We start from the raw sequence: 16,773 nt of genomic DNA, 5'->3' as shown, positions 1-16,773 counted from the left end.
ATGTTAAACATGAAAGAGCTAAGACTTCATGATTTAGAAAATGCTTATCCTCTCCAAATAGCAGATGATAGTAAAATTTAAAAATGACTTCCTAGCAAAACTAAAATACAGGGCACTGCCAGGAAAGCCTGGTCCAAATATGAAACTGAGAATATTGATGTACAGCCTGGCCAACATGGTAAAAGCCCATCTCTACTAAAAATACAAAAAATTAGCTGGGCATGGTGGCACATGCCTATAATTCCAGCTACTGCGGAGGAAGGAGAATCACTTGAAACTGGGAGGTGGAGGTTGCAATGAGCCGAGATCACACCACTGCACTCCAGCCTGGGCGACAGAGCAAGACCCTGTCTCAAAAAAAAAAAAACAAAAAAAAAAAAACAAGAATATTAATGTAAAATCTTTTGTTAATATCTCAGAAAGACTTAAGGCAGTGCCTCAGAATACTATTCAGTCATATTTAAAGAGTCTAAACAAATTATGGATATGTCTCACAGATCCTCCAAATCAAAACAATAGTGATTCTGGAAATCTTACGGCTGATTGTTGTCTCTTAGCCATCTCAGCAGAAGCCTAGAGTAGAGAAGGGCTTATTGCAAAGAAATCTGTGGCCATATCTTTTGTCTAACAGAGTAATATTGAATAAGAGTCTAAGTGACCCACAAGTTTTAAAAAGGATTATATATCCAAAAACATCACCTTGGATTTGCAGGGATAAAAAGAGTACAAATAAAAAGAGGATTTCGGCTGGGCACGGTGGCTCATGCCTATAATCCCAGCACTTCGGGAGGCCAACGTGGGCAGATCACCTGAGGTCAGGAGTTCAAGACCAGCCTGGCCAACATGGTGAAACCTCGCCTCTACTAAATATACAAAAATTAGCTGGGTGTGGTGATGCACACCTGTAATCCTAGCTACTCGAGAGGCTGAGGCACGAGAATCTCTTGAACCTGGGGGCTGGAGGTTACACTGAGGGGAGATTGCACCACTGCACTCCAGCCTGGGTGACAGAGTGAGACTCCGTCTCAAAAAAATAAAAAATAAAAATTTTAAAAAAGAGGATTTCTAGTTTTGGACAAGATAGAGGAGATGTATTCCTTTCTATCCCTGCCACTATATACATTTAAAATGCTGGGAATTATATATAAAACAAGCATAAGAAGGCAGAACAGCCTGAAATCTCAGTACTGGAGGAATGATACAGCAGTGAGTCCCTGGGTTTTTCCTTTTCCAAAGCCTACAACCTGGAAATGCCACAGGTACAGACAAAAATGTCCCCATGAAAAGACTGCTCTCTCTTGTCAAAGGACTGGGGAAGGGGCACCCTAGCAAGACAAATCCTCCCTTTTTTTTTTTTTTGAGATGGAGTCTCACTCTGTCACACAGGTTGGAGTGCAGTGGCATAATCTCAGCTCACGGCAACCTCTGCCTCCTAAGCTCAAGCGATCCTCCTGCCTCAGCCTCCTGAGTAGCTGGGACTACAGGCATGTGCCACCACGTCTGGTTAATTTTTTCTATTTTTAGTAGAGATGGGGTTTCACCTTTTTGGCCAGGCTGGTCTCAAACTCCTGACCTCAAGTGATCTACCTGCCTTGGCCTCCCAAAGTGCTGGGATTACAGGCGTGAGCCACCATGCCAGACTGCAAAAGCCTTTTGATATTGAATGCCTCCAGCAAAATCTCAGGGGTGGGAGAGGGGGAACTCCCGCCCAAACTCCATTAGCACAGGTAGGGGAAAAAGCTAGACTTTAATCTTTGGTGATAACAAAACATTCCTCCCACTCACCTCCAGGTGGTGTCAGAAGAGGCTGAGTGGGAAGCCTGGATTTTCATCACTGCCCAGCATTAACTAAGTGCCTCTCTCCATCACCTCCATGATATTCGTGGAGGCCATGCGGAGAACCTGCACTGCTATCCCCACCCAGTAGTAGCAAGGCTCCATTCCTTTCCCTACAATGTAAAGGAGGACAACTGTGGAGCCTAGATTTCCACCTCTTCCCAGCAATAATGGAGCAACACTCCCTTTTCCCTATGGGGAGGTGTCAGTGGAGGCCATGTAACAAGGCTGGACTACCAGTTTCAGCAGAGGCCTGTTAAACAGAAGATGTAAATAAGATCTCATAACATAATATCCAAAATGACCAGATTATAAGTGAAAATAACTCACCATGCCAAGAACCAGGAAAATCTCAACTTGAACAAGAAAACACAATCAACAGATCCTAACACAGTTTGTTGGAATTAGCTGACAAGGATTTCAAAAGAGGGACTACAAAAATGCTTCAACAAGAAAGCACTTAAAAATATTCTTAAATAATTGGAAAAAATAAAAAAGAAAATCTCAGGAAAAAAGACACCCAGAACTAACCTCAGAATGTGACTTTATTTGGAAACAGGGTCTTTCCAGATGTAATTAAAGTGAGGTCATACTGAATTAGGATAATCTCTAAATCCAATGACTGATGTCCTTATAAAAACGCTATATGAAGACACAGAGAGACACACAGAGGAGAACATGTAGAGATGGGGCAGACATTAGAATGATGTGTCTACAAACCAAGTAACAACAAAGATTGCTGCCATCAGAAGCAAGGAGAGAAGCATGGAACAGATTCTCCCTCTGAGCTTCCAGAAGGAACCAACCCTGCCAATATCTTCATTTTGGACTTTTGGCCCCCATATTGTTAGAGAACAAGTTTCTGTTGTTTTAAGGCACAAAGGTTGTGGTCCTTTAATACAGAAGCCCTAGGAAACTAATACAGTAGCCAAAAATTGTTTAAAACTCACCAGATGGGTTCAATAGAAGGACAGAAATATGTAATGGACAGAATGTTGGTGTCCTCCCTCACCTCATTCATATGTTGAAGTCTTAATCTAGTGTGGTTGTATTTGGAGATGGGGACTCTATGGAAGCAATAAGTTTAAGTGAGGTCATAAGAGTAGGACTCTGATCCGATGAGTATCTTTATACGAGAGATACCAGTGAACTCTGTGTGTGCACACAAAGATGTCATGTGAACACACAGCGAGATGGTAGATGCTTACAAGCCAAGAGAGGAGGACTCAGAATCAATCTATCTTGCTGTCACCTTGATCTTGGACTTCCAGCCTCCAGAACTAGGATAAATAAATGTATATTATTTAAGACATCCAATCTGTGGTTTTGTTATGTGCAGCCTGAGAGGACTAATACAAGACAACCTAGGAAAGAATCAGTGAATTTGAAGATAAAATAATAGACGTTACTCAATCTGAAAAAGAGAGAAATTGGATTAAAAAGAAAGGAAGGAAGGAAGAATGGAAGCGAGAGAGGGAGGGAAGAAGGGAGAGATGAGAGAGACAGAGAGAGAGAGAACAAAGCTTCAGGAACATGGAAGATTACAACAAAAGATTTAACATTTGTGTCATGGGAGTCCTAGGTGAAGAGAAAAAAAGAAGGTGGAGCTAAAAATGTGTTCAAAGAAATAAAGCTTAAAATTTCCCAAATTTGATGAAAGACATACACACACAGATTCAAGAAGCTGACTAAACCCCAAGCATGATAAACCAAAGAAATCCATTATAAGACACACCATAAACAAATTTCTGAAAACTAAAGTCTTGAAAGCAGTTGCAGAGAAATTAACTTTACCAATAAAAGAGCAACAATTTAAATTGCAGCAGATTTCTCATCAGAAACCATGCAAGCCAGAAAGAAGTGGCACAACATGTTTAAGTACTGAAAGAAAAAACTGTCAACCCAGAATGCTGAACCAAGTGAAAAAATCCTTCAGGTATGAAAGTCAAGACATTCTCAAGTGAAGGAAAAACTAACATAATTTGTTAACTGAAGAACTATAGTAAGTCCTTAATGTCATCAATAGTTTCTTGGAAACTGCAACTTTAAGCAAAATGATGTATAATGAAACCAAGTTTATCATAGACTAATTGATATTAACAAGGTAAGTCCATACAGCATATTTCTGGTCACAAAAACAATACCACGCTTCTAAATAAATGCCCAGACACGGGAAGTGAGGAGCGCCTCTGCCCGGCCGCCCGGTCTGGGAAGTGAGGAGCGCCTCTGCCCGGCCGCCCCCTCTGGGAAGTGAGGAGCGCCTCTGCTCAGCCGCCCCGTCTGGGAAGTGAGGAGCGCCTCTGCCCGGCCGCCCCGTCTGGGAGGTGAGGAGCGCCTCTGCCCGGCTGCCACCCGGTCTGGGAGGAAGTGAGGAGCGCCTCTGCCTGGGCGGCCCCGTCTGGGAAGCGAGGAGCGCCTCTGCCCGGGCGGCCCCGTCTGGGAAGCGAGGAGCGCCTCTGCCCGGCCGCCCTGTCTGGGAGGTGAGGAGCGCCTCTGCCCGGCTGCCCTGTCTGGGAGGTGTACCCAACAGCTCTGAAGAGACAGCGACCATCGGGAGCGGGCCATGAGGACGATGGCGGTTTTGTTGAAAGGAAGGGGGGGGAAGTGTGGGGAAAGGAAGGAGAGATCAGATTGTTGCTGTGTCTGTGTAGAAAGGGGTGGGCATAGGAGACTCCATTTTATTCTGACTAGGAGAAATTCTTCTGCCTTGGGATGCTGTTGATCTATGGCCTTTCCCCCAGCCCCATGCTCTCTGAAACATATGCTGTGTCAACTCAGGGTTAAATGGATTAAGGGTGGTGCAAGATGTGCTTTGTTAAACAGATGCTTGAAGGCAGCATGCTCTTTAAGAGTCATCACCACTCCCTAATCTCAAGTACCCAGGGGCACAAACACTGCAGAAGGCCGCAGGGTCCTCTGCCTAGGAAAACGAGAGACCTTTGTTCATGTGTTTATCTCCTGACCTTCTCTCCACTATTATCCTATGATCCTCCCATATCCCCCTCTCCGAGAAACACCCAAGAATGATCAATAAATACTTCATAAATTAAAAAAAAATAATAAATAAATAAATAAATAAAAATAAATGCCCAGACACATCTAGTATTAAACATTAAAATAAATGTGAGCTATACATACATTTAAGAAAGATTAATAAAACAAGGAAGGTAGTTATTTACTCACCTGTTGGTGATGTAATTAAAGTGAGGTCATGCTGGATTAGTATAAGCAGTGAGTGACAGCAGTCATCATGGTAGTGAGTTAAACCAAGGAATAAATCTTTGCAGAGCAAAAATTGTAAGGAGTATCTCCTACCACCATGCAGTTCGAAAACAATAATAAATATGGCAGGCTGGCTGGGTGCTCTTATACCAAATTATTTACTGTTATGCATTTGTATGATTATTATATACCTTACAAATTTTATTTTACAATAATTTATATTCACTTATTCTTCATTTCCAACCTGCTTATTCCATTTCAGGGTCCTGGGTGGCTGAATCTTATTCTGGCAGCTCAGGGTGCAAGGCACCCTGGAAATGATGCCATTCCATCACAAAGTGCGTGCACCCACACACGCACCACACACACACACACACCACACACACACCCCTCACTCATACTTGGATAATTTAGATAACTTAGATACACCAATTAACCTAATGTGCACATCTCTGGGATGTGGGAGGAAATTGGAGTGCCCAGAGAAAACCCATACAGACATGACGAGAATGTGCAAACTCTACACAGACAGTGGCCATGGCTGGGAATCAGTTGTTTTTTTTTTTTTTTCTCATCAACATTATAAAGAAATGACGTTAAACAAAATAACATTATTTCAGGACCTGCTGTACCATAGAAGGATGGCTAAAGGAAGTTCTCCAAACATTAAGGAAATGATGAAAGAAGAAAACCCGAAACATTAGGAGTGAAGAAAGAACAATGGAAATAATAAAAATATGAGTAAATATAATGGACTATCCTTCTTCACTTGCATTTTCTAAATTATGTTTGATGGCTAAAACAGAAATTATATAACATGGTCTGATGTGGATTCAATTTATGTAATGAAGAGATTTAAGACAATTACATTATGAAAGGAGAAGGGTAAAGCGACCTAAATAGAGGTCAGGCTTCTATCCCTCACTCAAAGTGGCAAAAGTGTTGATACCAGTAGATGGTCATAGATTATGTTATGTATGACGTAATATGGAAAGCAACCACTCAAAAACCTACACAAAGAGATACACTTAAAAAAAAAAACCTCACCATAGATAAATAAAAATGGAATTCTAAAAACTGTTTAACCCATAGGAAGAGTGGAGAAATAAAAGAGAATGAAAAGCAGAGGGAACGAAAAGAAAACAATCAAATGGCAGGCTTAAACACTAACAAATAATTGCATTAACTGCAGGTGTTCTATAAATATAATTTATAACTCTGAGACTGGCAAAACGGAGTGAAAAAAATGACCCAAAATAAGCTCTCTATAAGAAACTCACTTCAAATATGACATAGGTAGACTGAACATAAGAGGATGAAAAAAGATACACCATACAAAGATTAATTAAAAGAAAGCAGAGTTGGCAATTTCAATATCAGATAAAACAGACTGCTGAGCAAAGAAAATCACCAGGGCCAAAAAAGACATTAAATAATAATAACAGGGTCAAATCACAAAGAAGACATAGCAATCATACATGTGTATGTACCAAACAACAGATCTTAAAAATCTATGAAACAAAAATTGGTAGAACTGAAAAAAAAAAAAAATAGACATCCACTATTAAAGTTGGATACTTCAACACATCTCTCTCAACACTTGATAGAAATACTAGACAGAAGGGTGGGCGTGGTGGCTCACGCCTGTAATCCCAACATTTTGGGAGGCCAAGGCGGGTGGATCACCTAAGGTCAGGAGTTCAAGACCAGCCTGGCCAACATGGTGAAACCCTGTCTCTACTAAATATAAAAATTAGCCAGGTGTGGTGGCGGGTGCCTGTAATCCCAGCTACTCGGGAGGCTGAGGCAGGAGAATTGCCTGAACCAGGGAGGCGGAGGCTGCAGTGAGCCGAGATTGTGCCACTGCACTCCACCCTGGGCAACAGAGCAAGACTGTGTCTCAAAAAAAAAGGAAACACTAGACAGGAAAGCAGCAAGGATGTATAAGAACTTTAAAAAGCCATCAACCAAAAGAATCTAATTAATATTTAGACAATACTTCACACAACAATAACAAGATTCACATTCTTTTGAAATGCTTATGGAACACTCACCAAGACCATATCTTAAGTCACAAAATAAAAGTCAACTAAAAAAATTTTTTTTAAAGAGACAGCATCTTGCTCTATTGCCCAGGCTGGAGTGCAGTGGTGCCAATCATGGCTTACTGCAGCCTTCAACTCCTATCCTCAAGTGATCCTCCTGCCGTGGCATCCAAGAGACTTGGGATTACAGGCATGAACCACTGCTCCCGGCCTCAAGGAATTTTTAAAAATCAAAATCGCACAGCATGTGTTCTGAGATAACAATGAAATCAAACTAGAAATCAATAACAAAAAGATAATAGGTAAATCTCCAAACATATGGAAATTAAACACCACATTTCTGAATAACACATGAGTCAAGAGGCGCAGTTGTGCACTGGGTCACCAAGGTGACTCTCCCAAAATATACTCCATCACACCTGGCCCCTCTGCCCATGACCCTCAATCCAGCTGAATATGACATATCTCCTCCACAAACTGCAACCTGAGCATTTGGCCATAAATCTGGGTTTAAACAGGGGTACTTATTCAGCACAGTGATCCTAACCAATGATGATTCATCGAGGGCTCATCAAACATCTTGGCTTAATTTGTTGGACTTGTGTAAGATCAGCACATGTCTATCCCAATTTCATACCCATTATCAAATACTCATACAGTAGCTCTATGTGGAATCGGATCTGTCTTTTTCTGGTGTTGTTTTCAAAACTGGTAGGGATAGGAAAGAAAAGCTTATCCACGAAGAAAAATTGGATCAAACATTTAACATCTCATATTAAGTCTAGCAATGATGATTTTATGTATTCCTGCTTAAATACACTTCTGTTAATCCAAAAATCCCACCACATTTCTAAATAATACATGTGGGCTGGACGCAGTGGCTCACACCTGTAATCTCAATACTTTAGGAGGCCAAGGTAGGTGGATTGCCTGAGGTCAGGTGTTCGAGACCAGCGTGGCCAAAATGGTGAAACCCTGTCTCTACTAAAAGTACTAAATTAGATGGGTGTGGTAGCATGTGCCTGTAATCCTAGCTACTCGGGAGGCTGAGACAGGAGAATCACTTGAACCCAGGAGGCGGAGGTTGCAGTGATCCAAGATCACGCCACTGCACTCCAGCCTGGGCAACAGAGTGAGACTCCATCTCAAAAACAAACAAACAAACAAACAAACAAATTTCTAATATTGGTAATTTGTATCTTCTTTCTTTTTTAAAAAAAAAATTGGTTAACCTGGCTACAGATCTGTTAATTTTATTGATAATTCAAAGAGACAGCTTTTGGTTTCACTGATTTTCTCTATCATCTTCTGGTTTTCAATTTCATTGATTTCTGCTTTGATTTTTATTATTTCCTTCTACTTACTTTAAGCTTAAATTGCTCTTATTTCTCTAGTTTCTTCTTTCTGAAGCTTAGATTGACTTTAGATCTTTCTTCTTCTCTAATATATGCATTTAATGCTATAAATTTTCCTCTAAGCATGGCTTTTGCTGCATCCCACAAATTTGGTAAACTATATTTTTCATTTTAATTTAGTTAAAAATATTTTTAAGTTTCTCTTGAGACTTTTTTTTGATCCATGTGTTACCTACTAGTCTAGTGTGTCGTTTATTCTAGAAATACCTTGGGGATTTTCCAGCTCTCCGTTATTGGTTTCTAGTTTAATTCCATTGTGCTTTGAGAACATACTTTGTATGATTCTATCATTTTACATTTGTTCAAGTGTGTTTCATGGCCCAGAATGTACTATCTCTTGAATACTCCATGTGAGCTAGATATGAATGTGTATTCTATTATTACTGTATTAGAATGTGTATTCTATTATTGTTGGATGGAGTGCTCTATAAATGCCAGTAGATCAAGTTGATTGATGGTGGTATTCAGATCAAATATATACTTACTGATTTTCTGCCTACTTGATTTATCAATTATTGAAAGAGGGTCGTTGAAGTCTTCAACTATAATGGGATTTGTCTATTTCTCCTTGGAGTTCTACCAGTTTTTGCCTCATATATTTTGGTACTCCATTGTTAGTGACATATGCTATATATGTCATATATCCACTCAAGATCAAAAATAAGGCAAGAATGTCTGTTCCCACCACTTTTATTCAATGTAGTGCTGGAAGTCTTAGCTAGTACAATAAGGGAAGAAAAGGAAATAAAAGACATACAAATTTAGAAAGAAAATATTTGCAAATCACACATCTTACACAGGACTCATATCTAGAATATATAAAGAACTTTCAAAACTCAAAAGTAAAAATACAGACAAACAGGTTAGGCACAGTGGCTCACACCTGTGCCCAGTGCTTTGGAGGCCGAGGTGGGAAGATGGCTTGAGGCCAGGAGAATTCAAAACCAGCCTGGGCAACACAGAAAGACCCTGTCTTGAAAGAAAAAAAATTAGCTGGGCATGGTGGCAAGTGCCGGCAGTCCTAGCTACTTGGTAGGATCACTTGGGTCCAGGATTTCAAGGCTGCAGTGAGCTATGATCATGCCACTGCACTCTAACCTGGGCAACAGAGCAAGACTCTTTTTCTAGAACAAACATCCGAACAGTCTAATTAGAAAATGGGCAAAGGATGTGAACAGATATTTCACCAAAGAGGATACAGAGATGGCAGATAAGCACATTAAAATATGTTTGTTTGTTCGTTTGTTTGTTTGTTTTTGAGACAGAGTCTTGCTCTGTTGCCCAGGCTAGAGTGCAGTGGCACGATCTTGGCTCCCTGCAACCTCCACCTCCTGGGTTCAAGCAATTCTCCTCCCTCAGCCTCCCAAGTAGCTGGGATTACAGGTGCATGCCACCACACCCGGCTAATTTTTTGTATTTTTAGTAGAGACGGGATCTCACCATGTTGGCCAGGCTGGTCTTGAACTCCTGACTTCAAGCGATCCACCTGCCTCAGCCTCCCAAAGTGCTGGGATTATAGGCATGAACCACTGCACCCGGCCTAAAATGTATTAAACATCAATAGCCATTAGGGAAATGTAAATTAAAACTATGGTAAGATATCATTACACACCTATTAAAAGAGGTAAAATAAAATAGTGACCATTCTAAAAGCAAGTCAAAACGCAGAGAAGCTGTATCAATGTATGAACATTGCTGATGTTCTGGAAAATTGTTTGGCAGCATTCATACTCCTTGAAGGTTATTCCAGAGAAATGAAAATTATGTGTGGAGACAAAAACCTGCATAATAGCCCTAAATTGGAAACAAACATTCTTCAATGGGTGAATGGCCAAACTGTGTTATATGTAACAGCACTCAGCAAAAAAAGGGACAAACTACTGATACAACTTGAGTGGATATAAAGGGTATTATATGGAAAAACCAGTATAAAAGCCAATCTTGAAAGGTTACATACTATATGATTCCATGTATATAATATTTTCAAAATGACAAAATTATAGAGATGAAGTGGGACTTTTAGGGATTGGGGTGAGAGGAAGGAGGGGTGACTGTGGCTATGAATAGCATGAGGAAGCCTTGGGATAATAGAACAGTTCTATACTTGATTGTGATGGTGGTTACATGAATTTATACATGGTTCTGATATTATACCAAAGGTATGTAAGATTTTCCCACCCATTGGAGGAAAATAAGCAAAGGGTACACAAAACCTCTATGTATATTTTTTAAAACTTTCTGTGATTTTTAAAGTACTATTGATACATGCAATAACTTGGATCTCAAGAGCATTATTGCTGAGTGAAAAAAGCCAACTTCAAAAGGTCACACACTGTATGATTCCACTCATATAACATTTTTAATACCTTCACTTGCTTTTATTCATATACTATTCTTGAAATGACAACAATTATAGAGTAGATAATAAATTAGTGGTTTCAGGCTGGGCACGGTGGCTCACGCCTGTAATCCCAGCACTTTGGGAGGCTGAGGCGGGCGGATCACCTGAGGTTGGGAGATCGAGACCATCCTGGCTAACATGGTGAAATCCCACCTCTACCAAAAATACAAAAGATCAGCCAGGCATGGTGGCATGCGCCTGTAGGCAGGAGAATCACTTGAACCTGGGAGGCAGAGGTTGCAGTGACCCGAGACTGCGCCACTGCACTCCAGCCTGGGCAACAGAGAGAGACTCCATCTCAAAAACAAAAACAAAAACAAAAACAAAAAACAAAAAAACAAATTAGTGGTTTCCAGGGATTAGGTACTGGATGGAGGAGAGAGGTATAGATGGCACAAGAGAGATCCTTTTGGTGATGAAACATACAAATGAGTGCGTGTAAAACTGGTACAATCTGAACATGGTTTGTATATTGTACTACTGCCCATTTTCTGCTTTTGATATTGTACTAGCTTTGTCCGGTGTTACCTCTGGAGGAAACTGGGTGAAAGGTACACAGGACCTTTCTATTTTTGCAACATCTTTGAATCTATAATCATTTCAAATTTTTAAAAAATCTTAAAAAGTAAAAAGAGGCCTTTGCATCCCAAAATTCTACTGGCAGGAAGCAGATTGAGAAAACAACTCAACTGCAAATGCACAGAAAAAGGAAGGAATGACTCAGAACAATGAACCCAAAGGGGAATCAAAATCCTAGTAGGATTTTATGTAGAAATCAGTAAGTTGATTTTAAAATTCAAAGGAGAGAGGTAGTCTTCTCAAAAAATCATGTTGGGGCTGGGCATGGTGGCTCACACGATGGGAGGCTGAGGCAGGCAGATCACTTGAGGTCAGGGGTTCGAGACCAGCCTGGTAACATGGTGAAACTCTGTCTCTACTAAAAATATAAAAATTAGCCAGCTGTGTTGGCACACATCTGTAATCCCAGCTACTTGGGAGGCTGAGGCAGGCGAATCACTTGAACCCAGGAGGCGGAGGTTGCAGTGAGCTAAGAGTGCAACACTGCACTCTAGCCTGGGCAACAGAGAGAGACTCTGTCTCTGAACAAAACAAAACAAAATCCTGTTGGAATAATTGGATATCTATAAGAAAAGAAGAACCTTAATCCATACCTTAGACTATATACAAGTTAACTAAAAAATAGGTCAAATATCTAAATTTAAAAAACTAAAACTATAAAATGTTTAGAAGAAAATATAGGCATAAGCCTCTGTGACTTCAGGTTAGGCAAATATTTCTTAGATATGACACCAAAAGCATAGCCCATTTAAAAAAGTGATAGTGACTGGGTGTGGTGGCTCATGCCTGTAATCCCAGCACTTTGGGAGGCCAAGGCAGGTGGATCACGAGGTCAGGAAATCGAGACCATCCTGGCTAACATGGTGAAACCCCATCTCTACTAAAAATACAAAAAATTAGCTGGGCGTGGTGGCGGGCGCCTGTAATCCCAGCTACTCAGGAAGCTGAGGCAGGAGAATGGCGTGAACCCAGGAGATGGAGCTGGCAGTGAGCCAAGACCGCGCCACTGCACTCCAGCCTGGGTGACAGAGCAAGACTCCATCTCAAAAAAAAAAAAAAAAAGTGATTAAAGTGATTGGACTTCATCAAAATTAAGAATCTGTTCTTAAATAGATAGTTAAGAAAACGAAAAGATAAACCACAGGCTAGTGGAAAATACTGGCAATTCATATACCTGATAAAGAGATCCAGAATTAGTGAAGAACACTCAACACAATTATATTTAAAAGAAACAACTTAAAAATGGGCAAAAGACTTGAATAAAAACTTCATCAAAAAAGACAGATGGCAAATAAACACATGAAAATATGTTCAACATTATTCGTCATTAGGGAAATGCAAACTAACACTACTGTAAGATATGATGACATACCTACTAGAGTGGCTAAAAACAAAACAAACAAATAAAAATCTAACAGTACCAAATACTGCCAAGAATGTGAGTCAGCTAGACCTTGAATATATTGCTGGTGGAAATATAAAATGGTACAGCCACTTTGGAAAATTCTGGCAGTATCTTCTAAAGTTAAACATATAATTACCATAGGATCCAGTAATCCCACTCCTAAGTATGTATCCAAGTGAAATAAAAACTTGTATTCCCACAAAAACCTGTACACAAATGTATTTAGTAACTTTATTCATAATCACTGAAAACCAGAAACTAGCCCAGATGTCCTTTAATGATTACATATACAAACTGTGGCATATTTATAGACTGAAATACTACTTAACAATGAAAAAACCCCAAATTATTGACATATCCAACATGTACAAATCTTAAGTGAAAGAAATACAGATTCAAAGGGCTGCATACCGTATGATTCCACCTATATGGTGTTTTGGAAAAGGCAAAGCTATAGAGACTGAAAACACACATCAGTTTGTTGCCAGGGCTGGGAGTGGGAAGAGGAGTTAACTACAAAGAGGTGGCTTGAGGGAACTTAGGGGGGTTATGAAGCCATTCCATATATTAACTGTGGTATTCTACGCTAGTATGCATTTGTCAAAACTTAAAGAACTGTATACTAAAAAAGGTAAATTTTACTGTATATAAAATATACCCCAGTAAACCTAACTAAAGAAATTAAAGAACAAAGTATGAGAGGAAATAAAACAAAAGAGTGGAACTCCCACCCATTAAGATGGCTACTATCAAAGAAACAGAAAATACCAAGTGTTGGCAAGGATATAGGGAAACTGGAATCCTTGTACATGGTTGGTGGGGATGTAAAATGGTATAGCCACTGCGAAAAACAATATGGTGGTTCCTCAAAACATTAAAAAGGGAATTACCGTATGATTCGGCAGTTCCACAGTTCCACTTCTAGGTATATACACAAAAGCTGAAAGCAAGGCCTTGAAGAGATGTTTGTATATCCTTGTTCACAGCAGCATTATTCACAATAGCTAACAGGCGGAAGAAACTCAAACATCCGTCGATGAATGAACAGAGAAAGAAAATGTGGCCTATACATACAATGGAATATTATTCAGCCTTAAAAAGAGAAGGAAATTCTTTTTTTTTTTGAGACGGAGTGTTGCTCTTTTGCCCAGGCTGGAGTGAAGTGGCGCAATGTTGGCTCACTGCAACCTCCACCTGCCAAGTTCAAGTGATTCTCCTGCCTCAGCCTCACAAGTAGCTGGGATTATAGGTGCCTGCCACCACGCCTGGCTATTTTTGGTACTTTTAGTAGAGACGGGGCTTCACCGTGTTGGCCAGGCTGGTCTCGAACTCCTGACCTCAGGTGATCCACCTGCCTCAGCCTCCCAAAGTGCTAGGATTACAGGCATGAGCCACTGTGCCCGGCCAAAAGAAGGAAATTCTGACACATGCTACAACATGGAAGACATGTTAAGTGAAATAAGGCAGTCACAAAAAAAGACAAATATTGTATTAGTCCACTTATATGAGGTTCCTAGAGTAGTCAAATTTATAGGGACAGGAAGTAGAACAGTGGTTGCCACGGGCTGGGGGAGGTAAAATGGGCAGTTATTATTTAATGGATACAGAGATCCAATTCCATAGGATAAAAGAAGTTTAAAGATGGATATCCATGATGGTTGTACAAACAGAAGGTACTTAATGTCACTCAACTACTTTTTTAAATGGTTAGGGCTGAGTGTGATGGTTCACACCTGTAATCCCAGCACTTTGGGAGGCCGAGGTGGGCAGATCACTTGAGGTCAGGAGTTTGAAAGCAGCCTGGCCGACATGGTGAAACCCGTCTCTACTAATAATACAAAAATTAGCTGGGCATGGTGACGTGTGCCTGTAGTCCCAGCTACTGGTGAGGCTGAGGCACGAGAATCACTTGAGTGCAGGAGGTGAAGGTTATGGTGAGCCAAGATTGCACCACTGCACTCCAGCCTGGGCGACAGAGTGAAACTATGTCTCAAAAACAAAAATAAAAATGGTTAGAAGGTAAATTTTATGTTATCCGTATCTTACTATACATATTTTTTTTAAAAAAAAGAGTGGAGGTTTTCACTCAAGAGTCTTGGATTTAGTCCACAAGGCTTATCAGCTGTGTGTCATTGGGTTAGGTCTCTTTACCCACTTCTCCAGTTTTCACCCCTGCCACTCTTGGCCCCTGCTTTCTATTCCAGCAACATCCAATATACAACATAATTCCATTCCACACTCATATTCTTTAAATTCCCTCTTTTGAGAATGCTCTGCCCACCTCCCCCGACCCACCCCATACCCGTATGCTTAGCCAACATCTACTCATCCTTCATTCCTCCTCACCATCTCTAGGAAGATTCCCTGACATCCTCAGCCTGGGTTGGGAGGCTCCACCTCTGCTCCCACAACCCTCAGTATTACCCGTATCATGCTATTTATTTCATTTTTCAAAAAATACTTTTTGGGCATCCATTGTCCACCATGCACTTTTCTAGGATCTGGTGGCTTATCAATGAATAAAACGGACACAAATCCCTACCCCTGAGGAGTCTACCTTCTGGGGTACCTATCCCCTTGGCCTGTGAACTCAGAGGCATGCTCTGTCTATAATGTTGCTGTCCCTCAGTGCCTAGCACACAGTGATTCCCCAGCCCTCGAAGCTCAGGAGTTGAGTAGTGAGTATAGTTGATTCTGATACAGCCTGCCAGGCACCAGGGCCTCAGAGCAGCATTGTTCAGTGAAGTCCAGTTGATCAGAGCTGAAATTGTGTGCAAGGAGGGAGATGTCTGAACAGGCAGAGCAGCCAAGGAGTATGGGGGTAGACAGAAGAGAGAGAGGGTGTACCCTCTGTGTCTTCCTTGCCAGATCACCACATTGGTTTCTTCCCTAGGCCACAGCAGCAGTTTAACCCACTACCTAACCTTCACTCTAATAAGAAAGGATATTTATATGTGAGAAGCTGTCCCACAGCCTAGGGTTGGCCCCTCACCCCTCCATTCAGAGCTAAGCACCCCCTGTGCATGTACATCTCTCCCCACTAGAAGTGGAATGGTGTGGAGTGGGTCCCACATTTGATTGGTTATCTGACTGGCCTGCTGAATGGGGTGGTGCCCACAAAAATGCTTTTCACAAGCTCTTCATACTATTCTGATGCAGCCAGCTGGGCACCAGGGATTCAGGGCAGCCAGCGCTCTTTACGGCCTGTTGTGATCTGCCTAACCCACCACAACTCCCTCTCTGCCTCATCTTCTCCCACCACCATTCATTCTCCTCTTCCCTCTCTCTCTCAGGTGTCTGCTCAAATCTCATCCTGTTGGTGAATCTTTTCTAGACCACCTTTTTAATATACCAAACCCTCTACCTCTGCCCTCCCTGTTCCCTTTACCCTGGTTGCTGTTCTCCAGGCACTTATTTCCATCTGACGTAGCACTGGCGTGCTGGAGCTGACTCATAAGGGTTCACAAAAGTCTACTGTTACACTTCTAGGAATTCTGCAGGCTGGTTGTTAGGCATGGCCATCATTAAAATGTAATTGATAGCAACTTCCAATTAAATAAGTGATATTAAAAACATAGGGTGAAAAATGCTTAAACTTGTCACTTTCTATTTTTTACTACCTTTTACTATTATCTATGTTCTTAGGATTCTTTATATCTGTCTATCTGTAGAGTAGAAATATATCATATATAAATCATATATAGAGCTGAAAAAAGACCCCCCAAAAACAACAAAAAAAGAGAAAACATAAGCAAGTGTCCTGTCCATAGCTACTCGATTGTAAATAACAAAAAGAATCTGAGAAATATACCTCCAGTATTCGAAAACTATGGTCTAATTCAGCAAATAGGTCAATGAAATCCTTGATAA

The 16,773-nt window shown here is 40.9% G+C and overlaps 1 protein-coding gene across 1 annotated transcript in view; it reads right to left on the bottom strand.

Annotated features, from left to right (window-relative positions):
* Positions 1-16,773, bottom strand: part of DBNDD2 (dysbindin domain containing 2) — a 35,353-nt gene that overhangs the window by 17,573 nt on the left and 1,007 nt on the right. The gene's annotated exons all lie outside the window — the stretch shown is intronic.

Source organism: Pongo abelii, chromosome 21 (assembly GCF_028885655.2).
Source record: "Pongo abelii isolate AG06213 chromosome 21, NHGRI_mPonAbe1-v2.0_pri, whole genome shotgun sequence".
Lineage (NCBI taxonomy): Eukaryota > Metazoa > Chordata > Mammalia > Primates > Hominidae > Pongo > Pongo abelii.
Note: the sequence above shows the minus strand (reverse complement) of the source record. Positions and strands in the feature narration are given on the sequence as shown.